The 15,387-nt window shown below is 44.0% G+C and overlaps 1 protein-coding gene across 1 annotated transcript in view; it reads left to right on the top strand.

Moving 5' to 3' along the window:
• Nucleotides 1–6,322: 6,322 nt before the first annotated feature.
• Nucleotides 6,323–15,387, top strand: part of LOC310775216 (leucine zipper putative tumor suppressor 2 homolog) — a 31,571-nt gene continuing 22,506 nt past the window's right edge. The window contains exon 1 of the mRNA XM_083635328.1: nucleotides 6,323–6,344. The gene's annotated coding sequence lies outside the window, so the exon portion shown is untranslated. The remainder of the gene's footprint in view (nucleotides 6,345–15,387) is intronic.

Below are 15,387 nucleotides of genomic sequence, written 5' to 3'. Positions count from 1 at the left end.
GCGAGTATCCACTGTTAGCCAGGTCAGATAACGTTATCGTCGACAATGACGAGCACTTTCTTGTAAAACATACCTGGACTCCAACAAAGAAAGCTTCAGATAGTTTTCTCTCCTCCGAGTTGCGCAGACGTTAACGTAATTCCCTGGAATGCGAGACTTAACGAGCCAGTTACATGGCGTTGCATTCTTAGACATTGCCGTTTGCTTTTATTTGGTATGTTACATACAATTGGCTAAATTATTAGTTAATTCAGAGTTAGATGATATTGGAGCAGCCAGCCATTTTATTTTATTTTTAGCCGGAAGTTTTGATACGGCCACACAACCGGGTCAAATGGGCGTGGCTACATAAGGTGAATAGAACAGTGTTTCCATACCGTGCTATAGAACAGTGTTTCCCACACTTTCTTTTTCTGGGGACCCACTTTTTTTTATAAATGACAAACCAATTCACAATAGGCCTCATCAATACATTGTGAGAAGAGGCAAATTTGTGCATAAATGAATGTTCCCAAGCATTTTTTGCCATTTCCACATCACCTTATATTCTCTTGAATAGGTCAACTATGATGGCAGACTGTCTTTAATAAAACGGACTTGAGAAAAGTGTGGTCCTATTTAATTGCTCCAAAAATGGCACAAACTTCACTTCATCAAAATCACAGGAGCCGAAAAGGCGAAAGCATCAATCTGTCTCATGTCTTTACTGGAACATTGCTGACGTGCAGGAGGTCAGATCACTTTTGTTTGTCATACAATGAAAACAATAGAAAACTGGAGTTCTTATTCAAACATGTTACGATGATACAGTAGTAGATTAGTAGATATGTGAGGACCATTTATTGCTACATGGGGGAACATCCAGAAGGTCCTTTGTGCTGATCTCTCTGGGAAGACTAAAAGTATTTTCTCAGCAAGAAGCCACATTCTTTCCCACAGACTGAGAGAGTAAATCCAAGAAATATGTTTTACTGGCATAGGAAATCAATGATTTCTACCACATAAACCACCTATACCTACCACAGGCTGTATTCTAAAGCAGTGTCAATTAATCACATAGTAACTGCAGTGTAACTACAGGGTCACGGGCTGTATTCTAACGCAGAGTCAATTCCGCCGTAGTTACATAGTAACTACAGGGGCACGGGCTGTATTCTAAAGCAGTTAATTATCTCGTAGTTACATAGTAACTACAGGGGTGCAGGCTGTATTCTAAAGCAGTTAATTATCTCGTATAGTTACATAGTAACTACAGTGTAACTACAGGGGTGCAGGCTGTATTCTAAAGCAGTTAATTATCTCGTATAGTTACATAGTAACTACAGTGTAACTACAGGGGTGCAGGCTGTATTCTAAAGCAGTTAATTCTCTCGTAGTTACATAGTAACTACAGTGTAACTACAGGGATGCAGGCTGTATTCTAAAGCAGTGTCAATTTAGCCTAGGTAAACCCAGCCACCACGTGACCTGCTCTCTCAGTTCCCAGTCACTAGTGACTGAGAACAGGTCTGAGAGCAGGTCACGTGGGGGATGGGTTTACCCAGGCTAGTGTCAATTCCCCCATAGTTACATAGTAACTACAGTGTAACTACAGGGGTGTGTTAAAGTCACATCTTGTACCCCGTATTTACCCTGTAAGTACAGATGTGGTACCCTGTACTTACCCTGTGTGAGTATGTATATATACACACATATATATATATATATATATATATATATATATATATATATATATATATATATATACATATACATATATACATACATACATACATACATACATACATACATACATTATATATATGTGTGTGTGTGTGTGTGTGTGTGTGTGTGTGTGTGTGTGTGTGTGTGTGTGTGTGTGTGTGTGTGTGTGTGGATAAATAATGGGAAAGGTCAATGACGTGATGAAACAAGTGAAATGTCCAAGAATGTCAAATCAAATGTCAAATGCAAAATAAGGTGGAATATTTAGAAGGTGCACCAATGTACTTCATGGAGTCCTGGCAAAACTTCAAACATGTCTTTCCTTGGCTTCCTCTGCACATGAGAGGGCCTCATATGTTGTCAAATGGAACACACCGCCGCTGCACTTTCAGGTTCAGGAAATTAAGAATCCCAAATTACTAGCAGAGATCTAGGGGCCATTTCTGAGTGAAATGAGTTGCACCCTCATTGACCAATTACTTTTCGGCAATTATCTCCATCCGGTATGTTTATGATCAAATGAACTCATGGTGGACACAGAGGAGGCCATTATCAGTCAACACAACATAATTGCAGCCGGGCCTGGCTTTGGGCAATGATAGGCATCTTGGGCATGTGCCCCCTGGCTGAGCTGGGAGCTTGGGAACACAATGTCTCCATGCTCCAGTGGCAAAGAGCAGATTTACTGTGGTTTGGATAGGGGAGTGATTATCAGCAGACACACTGCATTCAACCCACAACCAATTATCAATTACTGTAACAACTCTTCTCAAATTCTCTGGTGGCCAGTTAAGTATGGGACAAATCCCCCCCCCCCCCCCCCTTCCCAGCAGGCCTGATTGCTGGAGCCTCGCCTGCTTCACATAGCGGCCCATTTGTAAATCCAATTCCTGTGCAAATGGATTTCAGCCGTTTTGAAATAAAGGACAACATAAGAAATATGTAATGCACACACAATGTGAATTAGCGGAGCTGCAAACTGGGAATGGTGTGTGTGTGTGTGTGTGTGTGTGTGTGTGTGTGTGTGTGTGTGTGTGTGTGTGTGTGTGTGTGTGTGTGTGTGTGTGTGTGTGTGTGTGTTCAAATTTTTGGGGGCTTTCGGGTCTCATTCAAGAGGCAGATATCAGTAGAAGCTGTCCCTGTGATGGGAGGTTCTGGTACTGCAAGACACCAGTCTTTTGCCATGGGGGAGGACCCTGAAGAGTTTATGTCCTGGATGGGTGGGGTCAACTATAATCTTCTGAGACCGCTTTAGCATCCTGGCAGTGTGTAGGTCCTGAATGGATGGCAGGCTACACCCTACCACCTTTTCAGCTCGGGGGATGATGCGCTGGACTGTGGAGAAGTCCTTGCAGGCAGCAGCAGCATACCAGACGGTGATGAAGGAGGTGAGGATGGACTTGACGGTGGAGGTGTAGAAGAGTGCCAGTGCTGCCTTTGGCACCTTGAACTTCCTCAGCTGCCGAAGAAAGTACATCCTCTGTTGTGCCTTCTTGGTCAGAGCTTTGATGTTCGACTCCCATTTCATGTCCCGGCTGTTGAGCCCAGGAAGCGAAAGGACTCCACAGTGTTGACTGGGGAATCACTTAGAGTGATGGGAAAGGTTAGGTTAGGTTAGGTTAAGTTTATTTGATATGGACATCACAGAGCATTGGAGATGTTACATACATGTATGCACAACAACCAGATACACAGTGTTGTGTTTATAGTGGAACGCTAATTTTCAACACCTGTCCACAGGTGCAGGACAGGTGGGGCTGCATTTTTCCTGTAGTCCACAACCATCTCCACTGTCTTTTGGGCATTGAGCTCCAGGTTGTTTTGACTGCACCAGCAGGTCATCAGGTGATCGATCTCCTGGCTGTATGCAGACTTGTCTCCATTAGAGATGGGGCCTATGAGGGTGGTGTCATCTGGGAATTTCAGGAGATTGACGGACTGATGGCTGGAGGTGCAGCTGTTGGTATACAGGGAGAAGAAGTATGAAGAGAGGACACTGTCCTGGGCATCTGGATCCAACACACACTTTACACACAGCCCTTCACAATAAAAGTCCAACACGCACTTCACATAGCCCTGCACAATAAAAGTCCAAAACACAAGTCACACGCAGCCCTTCACAATAAAAGTCCAACACGCTTCACAAACAGCCCTTCACAATAAAATCAACACACTTCAGCCTTCACAATAAAAATCCAACATACACTTCACACAGCCTTTCAGAATGAAAGTCCAACACACTTCACACACTCCTTCACAATAAAAGTCCAACACGCACTTCACATAGCCCTGCACAATAAAAGTCCAAAACACAAGTCACACGCAGCCCTTCACAATAAAAGTCCAACACGCTTCACAAACAGCCCTTCACAATAAAATCAACACACTTCAGCCTTCACAATAAAAATCCAATATACACTTCACACAGCCTTTCAGAATGAAAGTCCAACACACTTCACACAGCCCTTCACAATAAAGGTCTGAGACACACTTCAAATGGCCTGCATTTATATAGTGTTTTTATCCAAAGCGCTTTACAATGCAAGCTACCACACAGGGTGCTGGCACACCATCGGGAGCAATTTGGATTTCAGTATCTTGCACAAGGACACTTTGACATGCAGACTGGAGTAGGTGGGGATCGAACCACCGACCTCTTTTATCCAAAGCGATTAGTGGACGACTTGCTCTACCTCCTGAGCTACAGCCGTCCCGGCTTCACACACAGCCCTTCACAATAAAAGTCCAACACACGTCACACAGCCCTTCACACACAGCCCTTCAGAGGAAGAGGTTAGGGGGGAAGTTAAAAATGCCTCAAGGGCACTTTGTTGTCACTATTGCTTCTTAATCTAATTTCCTTGCCTCTATGTGAAATGACATTCACATTAGAGAATGAACTGACTGTTCCACTGATTATCTCCTGTTTTACTCCACTAATGCATCAAGGCTGGTCTGAGAGGCTTGAGGTTAGTCAGGTATGACCTCCTTTTACATATTTAGAGTACAGAGCAGAGAACCGGTTGTGCTGGAACAGGCTGGGAATCTACAAACCACTTCCAGCCTCTGTAATCCCTTCCCCATTCTACTGCCACATTGGTTCAATCCACTTATTCAGCCCCCTCGGCATACTGCACTATTGGACATAATATAATATTCCATAATATTCCTGTGGGGATTTACAATGTGCCTGTCACTTTAGTGACCTTATCATACTTGGTATTTTTATCACCATGTCTCTCTGATGAATAGTCTTTAGTGAATAGTTTTGCTGTGATATACGTATTTGTATAGTTTGATTATATATATATTTTTTATCATAGTTCTCATTGAATCATCATCAGCCTGTAATCAAAAGGGGGCTGTTGCTACTAGCCTACTGTTTGTAAAGTAATGGATAGATGGATGGATGAATGGAGGGAGAGAGAGAGAGAGAGAGAGAGAGAGAGAGAGAGAGAGAGAGAGAGAGAGAGAGAGAGAGAGAGAGAGAGAGAGAGAGAGAGAGAGAGAGAGAGATGCGCAATCGCGCAACGAGCAGCCCATCAAGCTCAGTCAGTCAGACTCCGATACCGGAAGTTTATTTCAAGTTTCAAAATATAGTGACAATAAGTTTGGCAGCATAAAGGCATGGGGGAGTGATGATTGGTTAGGTTTCAGCATGAGGAGTGACACAGTAAGGCTCGATTGCACAAAGTACTACATTAAGTTAAGATGTTCCTCAATTCAATTCAATTCAATTCAATTCAATTCAATTCAATTAAACTCAATTCAATTCAATTCAATTCAATTCAATTCAATGTATTGTCCACAATGTGGAAGTGTCTTTGGCTTCACAGGTTTGCTTGCACACATGAAAGGCACAGAGCTACATGTAACAAACACCAGACCAGAATACACAGTACACAGCACAGGAAACGACAGGATAGATAATACAAACGCCAGAATACACAGTAGCCTGTACACAGCACAGGAAACGACATGCAGGATACATAATACAACATAGAACAAGATGCACAGACTTAAGAGTCTGAGGTGCACAGAACACCCTTAAATCTTCTCCTTAAGGTTTTAAACATTTTGTGCGGCCAATTCTATTTTATGGGCACCTTAACTTGGACTCTAAGGAGAATCTTAACTTAAGGTGCTTTAAGCGTTTTAGTATTTTATTTAAAGTTTAAATATTGAGGTTTCTATTGAGGAACTTTTTCTATTTAAAGTTTAAATAAAATACTAAAATGCTTGAGGGGACTTAACTGGAGCTAGGCAACGTGTTCCTCAATTGGAATTTTGTTTTGAAAGTCGTAGCGGAAGTTATTCTATTATTATGTCTCTCTTGACAGTTTGCAAAACGCGCACAGCAGAGCGAGCACGAGCAGAGGTCGTCCAGCAGGAGCAGGCAGCTCTCCACAACACAACAACAAACACGCATTTGAAGCGCGTGCAGAAACAAAGAACGAGCAAAAGAAAGAAATTAACGCAAATATAGGCGACATTCGTGCCCGGCGCCGCGGAGACCTTCGGCAAACCACAAGTTGTGGGTGAGAAGAAGATTTAAAGAGGGCGGAGGAACCTTCGCCTGTTTTTTTTTAGCAGAGTTTACAGAGTAGCTGTCCTGACTGTCCACTCCACCGACGTGCATGGTAGGCTTAACTTATACAGTAACTAACTACTATGACCATGTCAACTAACGTTAGAGTGTTTGAAATGAGTACAGCTCGTAACATTACTCGTATCTTCTGCTACTTAGAAGTTGATGGCTGCCGTCTCTTTGGCACTCTAGTCTTGTTCCTGTCCTGCAGAGGTGTATCATTCCTGAGGTTTGGTGTGGTTGTTCTTGTTCTCACATAAATCAGCTACCTGTACTTTGTGGAGATTGGAGAAAGTGAGAATATTTGTATCGGAAGGTTGTAATGTTTTTGTAGTGGACCAATAGTTAAAGTGTCCCACATTCATGAGGGGGGGGGGGGGGGGGTTTGTACAAAGTGAAATCCCGTCCAGTCAGAGGCCCCCTGAAGTCCATTTCCCCCCTCCTTTATCCCATGTGTGCATCAGACGTGACGACATGACAGGTTGAGTGGGTTTAGACATAACAAAGTGCTCCAGTGCCTCCTACAGTATATCCACACTCATTTCCTGTTGAGACTTTAGCTTCCAGTCCAGATCATCAGTCAGCCCTTTCCTTATCATGGGCCCTCAGCATCTTCACTCTGCCTCCATTGTGTCAAAACAATCTCAACACTTTTATCTTTTCTGTGATCTTGGAGCACTGCGGGCCTGTATAATGTATGCTTATACTGGGCCAACTTCTCTGTTGTTGGGTCAGTCCTCATGCTCTGTTTAACAACTTATCTGCTGTCTCTATTGTGCCTATTGTGTGTGTTTGTGTTTGTGAGAGAGAGAGAGAGAAAGAATGGGGGTGGGTTAGCCTCAACGCGAGACTCTTCATTCTTCGTCTCGGATGCGGACCCCCTATATCCACTGCAAGATCGTTTAAATAACGCGATATACACATTATCAATCACAACAAAACTGTACCCACCTCCGAGACAATGTTGTTATCCAATTTTTGGGTGCCATGGATGGCACTCCCAAATAGTGCGTAGTTTTCAAATACCGAGCCCTTATTCACATGCTATTCCCGAAGTTTAGAGGTAAAACACAGCCTTCTTTGGCTGTGTCATTTTGGGTTTCAACTGCTCCACAGCGCCGGATGTATCGGTTCAGTGCTCAGTGGTTGTGAGGGTGTACTGCAGTTTACAATTTTGAGCATCGGCTCCGGCATGTGAATAAGGGCTCGGTACTGGAAACTACACACAATTTGGGAGTGCCAAGGCAGCCAAAACTTGGATAACAACATTGTGTCGGAGGGGAGTACAGTTTTATTGTGATTGATAACATTGTATATCGCGTGCAGCCATTTTCGTCGAACTTGCAGTGGATATAGGGGGTCCGCATCCGAGACGAAGAATGAAGAATGAGTCTCACATTGAGGCTAGGGGTGAGTGTTACCTGCAGCTTATCAAATTTAGTAAACTAGCAATCCATTATTATAGGGCAAATGTATAGACCGAATCACAGTGACGTCGCGTTAACTTTCCTGGTAGACACCTGCTGCCGCTATTGATTTAAATTGTGAGATATCACAAACTTGTTTGTTTATTGCTGTTGTCATTTTCAGCCGTAATTGTAACGTTAAAGATATAAACCTTAGTTAAACACGGCGGTCCGACCCTGACGTGCTTATTTTATTTTATGTACTGTGCTGATAAACCAAATCTACCCAACAGTGACATCTCACCACCGGTCGGACCAGCTGCTAGTTTTCAGAATCAGAATCAGAATCAGCTTTATTGACCAAGTATCATGTTGTAGACATAGAGGCAATTTGACTCCGGTATGCGTTGCTCTCAATGGGAAAAAAAGAAAAGGTGTGCATTTTGGGTGAACTCATCATTTGTGTTGTTTTCTATTCTGTGAACCAACAGGTAAATTAGGTCTCCAAACTAACATTAGTGAAAGTGTTGTTATTAATGAGGTATGACGGCATTAAACATGTGTTTTAGACTGAACCATTTTCTCTTTATCTCAGTTGTTCCCTGCCCAGTTTGCTCTTTAGTCTGCTCCATTAACCTCGCGTTTGAGAGAGCCTGGTACCCATTACTACAGGCAGGAAGACCCGCCCCCTGTTCCGGTGGTCTCTCCACTTTGTGTGCCACAGTGTTTTTGTTCCCCCATTTTACCATTTTGACCGGTGTGTCAGGGCGGAGATGCTATTATTTGGTTTTAGTTGTTTGTTTGTTTGTTTGTTTTGTAGCTTTTGGGAAGCTAGATACTCGCGTCGCCCATGTTTTCTGAACAGAACGCAAGGATGGAGCGGGAGCACCGCTGCACTTTGGTTCCCAGCGGATGTCGTGGTGTGTTCCGCCCAGAGCCGGATGACACTGAGCCAGGTTTTTGGCCCCAGACTACGCTCCATTAAATTGTATGTACTAAGTACGTGACGCGATGCAGGCGTTGTCTACCCATCTACACGCCTCATCTACCACCACTTCACTTTTTGGCTTTGTGTCTATAACCGCTTGTTGCTTGACACAGACACACCTCTCTCTCTTTTTACAGCATTGCTGCACTGCCAACTACGTTGTGTGACCAGCTGTTCTTTTACACACACAAAAAAAAATATATAATTCAAACATTTTGCACACACACCACACGTGCGCAAAATGTTTGATTTATATATTTTGTGTGTGTGCGTGCGCGTGCAGCCTGAAGCAGCATTCTGGACACAACTTCCCAGGAGTCCTATTTCATGTAATTAGTTTAAAGAAGCATATTCTCATCTATTTTTACATGCAGCTGCTATCCTGCTACCTCTGTAAACAAAGAACAAACGCTTGTGGGAAATGCAAATATTCTTTCAAGTGATTATTTTCTTTCCCATTTTCCATTACAAAACAAGAACAAACAAAATCAGCAGCGCAGCAACTCTCTGATTTGGCCCTCTATCCCACAGGACGTTAATATTCTAATTTGTCTGATGACAGAGCGAGGTCAGGTGCTTTGCTTAGCTAAGCAAACTTGCGAGGACACACTGTGGACACTGGACAGTAGGAGGCTGCCCACAGTGAGGACACACTGTGGAGCCTTGACAGTAGGAGGCTGCCCACAGTGAGGAGTGAGGACACACTGTGGAGCCTTGACAGTAGGAGGCTGCCCACAGTGAGGACACACTGTGGAGCTTTGACAGTAGGAGGCTGCCCATAGTGAGGACACACTGTGGACACTGGACAGTAGGAGGCTGCCCACAGTGAGGACACACTGTGGAGCCTTGACAGTAGGAGGATGCCCACAGTGAGGACACACTGTGGACACTGGACAGTAGGAGGCTGCCCACAGTGAGGACACACTGTGGAGCCTTGACAGTAGGAGGCTGCTCACAGTGAGGACACACTGTGGAGCCTTGACAATAGGAGGCTGCCCACAGTGTGGACACACTGTGGAGCCTGGATAGTAGGATGCTGCCCACAGTGAGGACACACTGTGGACACTGGACAGTAGGAGGCTGCCCACAGTGAGGACACACTGTGGATACTGGACAGTAGGAGGCTGCCCACAGTGAGGACACACTGTGGAGCCTTGACAGTAGGAGGCTGCCCACAGTGAGGACACACTGTGGACACTGGACAGTAGGAGGCTGCCCACAGTGAGGACACACTGTGGAGCCTTGACAGTAGGAGGCTGCCCACAGTGAGGACACACTGTGGACACTGGACAGTAGGAGGCTGCCCACAGTGAGGACACACTGTGGAGCCTTGACAGTAGGAGGCTGCCCACAGTTTATTTGCATCGATGATTTCTCAAGTGGTGCCCAGGCGCATGGCGAGCTTCCCTCCAAACCTTTCCAGAGCACTGCTGTGTCAGCATGTCAGGTGTCAGGGTGTCAGCGTCTTCATAACATAACATGTTCAACAATCTCTATCTACAGTATCTATCTATCTATCTATCTATCTATCTATCTATCTATCTATCTATCTATCTATCTATCTATCTATCTACTGTATCCATCTATCTACTCTACAGTATGTCTGTCTGTCTGTCTGTCTGTCTGTCTGTCTGTCTGTCTGTCTGCCTGCCTGCCTGCCTGCCTGCCTGCTTGCCTGCCTGTCTGTCTGTCTGACTGATTAGTTGAGTTTCAGAGTAGACGATTAGTTTTGTGTAAGTGATGCCTCTCTGTCGTGCTGCTGTGAACTTTGACATTTGAGACATTGAAACTGAAGGCCAACTTGCTCCATTCTTAATATGAGGCGTTTTGTAGGAGAACACATGAAAAGACAGAAACTGGAGAAGAGAAGAGACAACAGTGTGAGCGTAGTGGGAGGTGTCTTGCTAACGGGCAATGTGGAGACTGTTTATTTGAGAGTTTTAGCTGAGGGCCAAACTTGTGAAATGAAATACGGACAGGATGATAGTGTATTCTGCTTTATGTATGTATGTATTGTCCTATTGTGTTGAATCCACCCTCCTGTTCCTGGTTGCTTACTGTAATGTTACGCAGCTTCCCACTCACTTGACCATAACAAGCCTGTGTGGTCTGGACTCACACAATGAGCCAACATGGACTGCAGGCTCACGTCTGTTCAGTCTCTCCACATGACAAAAGTGGGGATAGATCTAGTTTAAGACCTACTGTAAATCATAAACGCTGGATTAGGTCCTTGGCTGAAAAGTAAAAAAAAAAAAAAAAAATCAGCTTAAGGAGAAACTTTGTTTTCTTCCTTGGTTTGTGTGATGCTGACAGAGAGGACTGAGGAAGGTTGATGGGGGATTTGGTATTGGTGTCGAGTGATCGGCACATTCTGTTGGCGCTGGTTGCTAAGGAGGATCTGCTGTGGAACATAGTACAGTTGTCACAACACAAGTAAGACTCCTGCTGGTACAAACATGCTCAGTTGAGTCAGTTCACAACACATAGGATATGTTCACAAAAGTGAAGAAGAAAGTGAGCATCCTCCTAACAGAGATCAAATAGTGTTTTCAAATGACAGTAATCATTTTAACCTGCTTGGAGTACCAGAGAGGTGGGGTTTACTGCCACATGGCAATTCAGGTCAGATCAGTTAAGTGGTCAATCACAGAAAAGCTTACCAAGTTGACTTGCAAATATTTCCTTGTGACTGACTCAACTATGTGGGACAACCAACCTCACCCATTCAGAACCCATGTAATGACAAAAATGAACCATAACAGTTTTACAGAGCCAGATCGGCTGGGTAAATGTGTGAAGCAGAATGCATGGTGTGAGGTGATGAGGTGGCAGAGGGGAGAGAGAGAGGGTGCAGCTCAGAAGCTACCTGGGTGGTGAAGTAGAATGCATGGTGAGGGGAGAAAATATCCTCTATAACACTACAATTTTGCATGAAAAGGACTTTGGATACAGTCAAGCTTACAACAAATGCCTTTGTGAGTTTGCGTTCATGCGAAGTGTGGTTGACAATCTCAATTTAGAACAAAATTGTTTATATGCGGCTGCACACTGTCTCCACTGCTTCTACCCTCCCTGTCTCCTCTCTGGATCTCCTGCAACAGGGAGGAGAGCCAAGCATTCCTCTCCTTGATCCGTACGCCTGCTTGTGTTTCCTCCTCATCCTCACTCCCTTGCTATTTGGGCTACAGTGGAAATGAACAGCGTTTTCCCTCCAGTAGGGGTTGAGGACGGGGGAAGTGCTTGTTGGTTTGGCCTGACTGATTCTAAATGAGGATGTCTGAGAAAAATAAACACAGGTTTTTGGGCTGTTTGTGATGGAATGTGATGCTTTCCATGTGGGCCATCCTCTCACTGTGCAAACAAGGCAGACATGCCAGTGTTCTCAGCAGATCTGCTTCCCACCCTCATTTCATCAATGGCATCCTTTCAAATAAACACTAAACAGTGGTGCCATTCTCAGGTTCTAGTAGTGAGAGAACCATGACTGTCTGCTTTTCTACTGAGAGAACCATGACTGTCTGCTTTTCTACTGAGAGAACCATGACTGTCTGCTTTTCTACTGAGAGAACCATGACTGTCTGCTTTTCTACTGAGAGAACCATGACTGTCTGCTTTTCTACTGAGAGAACCATGACTGTCTGCTTTTTTACTGAGAGAACCTTGACTGTCTGCTTTTCCTGCATTCATGCTGTTTTTCTCCAAATGCATGACACATTTTCAGTGGTCCCAACAATAGTCTGGCGTGCAGAGCAGAGTGCAGTAGTGTCAACAACATGTCTGTTTACATACATGACATTCACAACCAGACCACTGCACTTCCCTATTTTCCTTCTCAATGGCCTTTGGTCAGGGTGTGGTGGAGCGTCCCTCACTTAGTGGGCTGTGCTTCTGCAACCCTCAACCCTTAGCCACTTGGCATGTGTGTGCATGGGTGCATGTAGAGTATTTACAGGGCATGTGTGTGTATGGGCATGTACAGTATTTACAGGGCATCTGTTGAAAAGTGGCAAAGACGGAGACATATTGATCATCCCAATAGGTCATGTGTGGATGTATTTGATGCATCAGTAAGTTCCTGACTAGTGCAGAAGTGAAGTGGTCACTGACTGCACCTTCCTACGTCGTAGGTGTAAACACAACATACTGTATGCTGATGGAATGTGATGTGCTGGACTGCTGCCTGTCCGTCCTGTCGGCCTTGTTCTGTGTGTTAGTATGTGTGTTTGTTGTGAAACTTCAAGTTGTCAACTCAAAACAGTATGGGTCTGCAGAAATATCCCTGTATTGTATAGTTTATGGTACTTGGTGATTTAAAGTGGTTCCAATTTTGATGAATGACCTATAGCTATTTAGGGATTGTTGAGGTAGACTGAAATCATTCCTGTTGGTTTGTTTAGCCTGGCCCTAAACGCATGGGCTGTTCTCCATGGGCGTACTGAGAGCTGAGGCAGCATTCTGGTTGCTTTAGAGGGAGATTGCTGCCTCTCCTGCCGACACATTAAGACTTAATCTGTGTTCTCTTTTTCTTTTCTTTCATCTGTTAATCGCCGGTGTCAGATGAGATTTGAGAAGATATTAACCATCATTGGACTGGTTTCGGAGGCAGAATGTGCTCTGAATGTCCTCCAGCACACGTATGCGAACACAGGCGTGCACACACACACACACACACACAGTGCCACATGCACACACACACACAAACACACACACACAGTGCCACACGCACACACACACAGGCGTGCACAGACACACAGTGGCAATATGCAGAAATGTGAGAGTAGCTATTATGATATTCAGCCAATCTAGATGTGAACTGAAAATGTGAAAAGCTCATTTGAATGTCAAACACTTCCCTCCCTCTCGGTAACACAACACAGCAGCTTTTCTTTTTTTTCCTTTTTTTCTTCTTCAATTCTTTTAATAGAACAATAAACGAACAAGACAAACAGGCTCAGGCAGACACAGGAAAATAAATATAAAATACATACATCAATGACGTTTGGCATTGTTAACGTGGTGCTACCAGCCACAAAAGGTGCTTATATGCTTGTGAGGGATATTACGCGTAGGACCCCACCTCGTCAAAGTAGCCCAGAAACGGGCGTGTGGGGATTTTGGTTAAAATCCTTGTAATTAGGTCGGTGGTTAACAAGTTTGTGAAACAGCGAAGTTTGTGTTCAGCAAGATCATCTGGATTGAGCAGCGTTCCATGTGGGATACCACAGTCTCCTCAGCACTTCCATCTGTTCACAACATACGTATAGTTTGCTCAACATACGTATAGTTTGCTCAACATACGTATAGTTTGCTCAGTTGAAGTAAAGCCAGCGTTACTGTACATGAGCAACAGTTGCAGGAAGCCCACAGGATGTTGGTCATGTAATGTTAGATTTAGCAAACATCTTGGATCCTGCAGATAAACCAGGATGCATTATACAGCTAGCTGGCTTACTTCCTACACTCTCCTACACACTAATGATTTCAGCTTTGCCCCGACCACAAATCACCACAGTATAACCATGAGTCTCAACCCACAGACCTCCATTCCCAACGCTGGCTTCAGTGCAAGCACAGTCTGTTGAAGGAGGCCCCCACAATTTAATTCAATTTTCAAACGTTCCCACATACTTGAAGTGTTTTTATTCTCAGGCTAAAAAAAGAGACAAAAGTCAGATGTGAGTGACTCTGTCTATGCTTTTGATCATTTTCCAAGATGACACAATGTCATCTTGAGTCCAAAAAGAAGCTAGCATTAGCTATTGTTATTGCAGAGACACAACGTCACACCTGTCTGTTAGTCTCTATGTACTTTGTGTGAATATATATATACCGGTACATGTGTTCAGCAGAAATCTGACACTTCAGTTACCACTGACATTTATGTTCCAGTTGTTGGGTTCTGCAGATGTGAATGTAGTTAGCCCTTCACATGGGGAGGGATGGATTACACCCTGAAGAATGAGGCTGGAAAGGGGAGAGTTAAAGGGAGGCATTGCAGATTATCAACCCACTTTGTATCATTACAATGTCAATATATCAGCAGATTATCAACCCACTTTGTATCATTACAATGTCAGTATATGAGCAGATTATCAACTCACTTTGTAGTAGGTGTGTCAAAATTAATCGTTTAATCGATGCATCGCGTCGAATTGTTGCAGATAATCGCGGAATTGTTTGTTTAAATTTATGTTGACATTCAGATTTTAAAGCACTTTCTAAGTAAAAAAGGGAGTTGATATTTATCTGATTGCTTGTTTTAATTGATGAAAAAGTAGCCATGTGCAGTAATAATATAGAAAATTGAGGATGTGATACTTGGAGCTGCAATACTTTGAGCTGCATCGAGATGCATCATGAAATCGAATGGTTGACAGATGAATCGCAATCGAATCGTGAGGCCAGTGAAGATTCACAGCCCTACTTTGTATCATTACAATGTTGGTAGTATGACTTGCCTTCCCTCAGTCTACCATACAGGGAGAGCTCCCAGTTCATTCTGTGGCAAAACGCTCCGTTGCAACGTAAGAAATGCGGAAGCTCTGCTCGAGATACGGAATCTGTTCTCGGGGCTGTGGAGGCGGCTGTTATTGTTTCTTTTAATTTTTTTAAGTATACGCACATTGATGAGAATCCATGGAGAGCCTTAACGAGCCTTAATGACTTGCAGGTGGCAGGGGCAGAGTTTCTGCAGGCAA

This window comes from Poromitra crassiceps, assembly GCF_964638095.1.
Source record: "Poromitra crassiceps genome assembly, chromosome: 4".
Lineage (NCBI taxonomy): Eukaryota > Metazoa > Chordata > Actinopteri > Beryciformes > Melamphaidae > Poromitra > Poromitra crassiceps.
The sequence above is the reverse complement of the archived record's forward strand: the minus strand, read 5'-3'. Positions and strand labels throughout refer to the sequence as shown.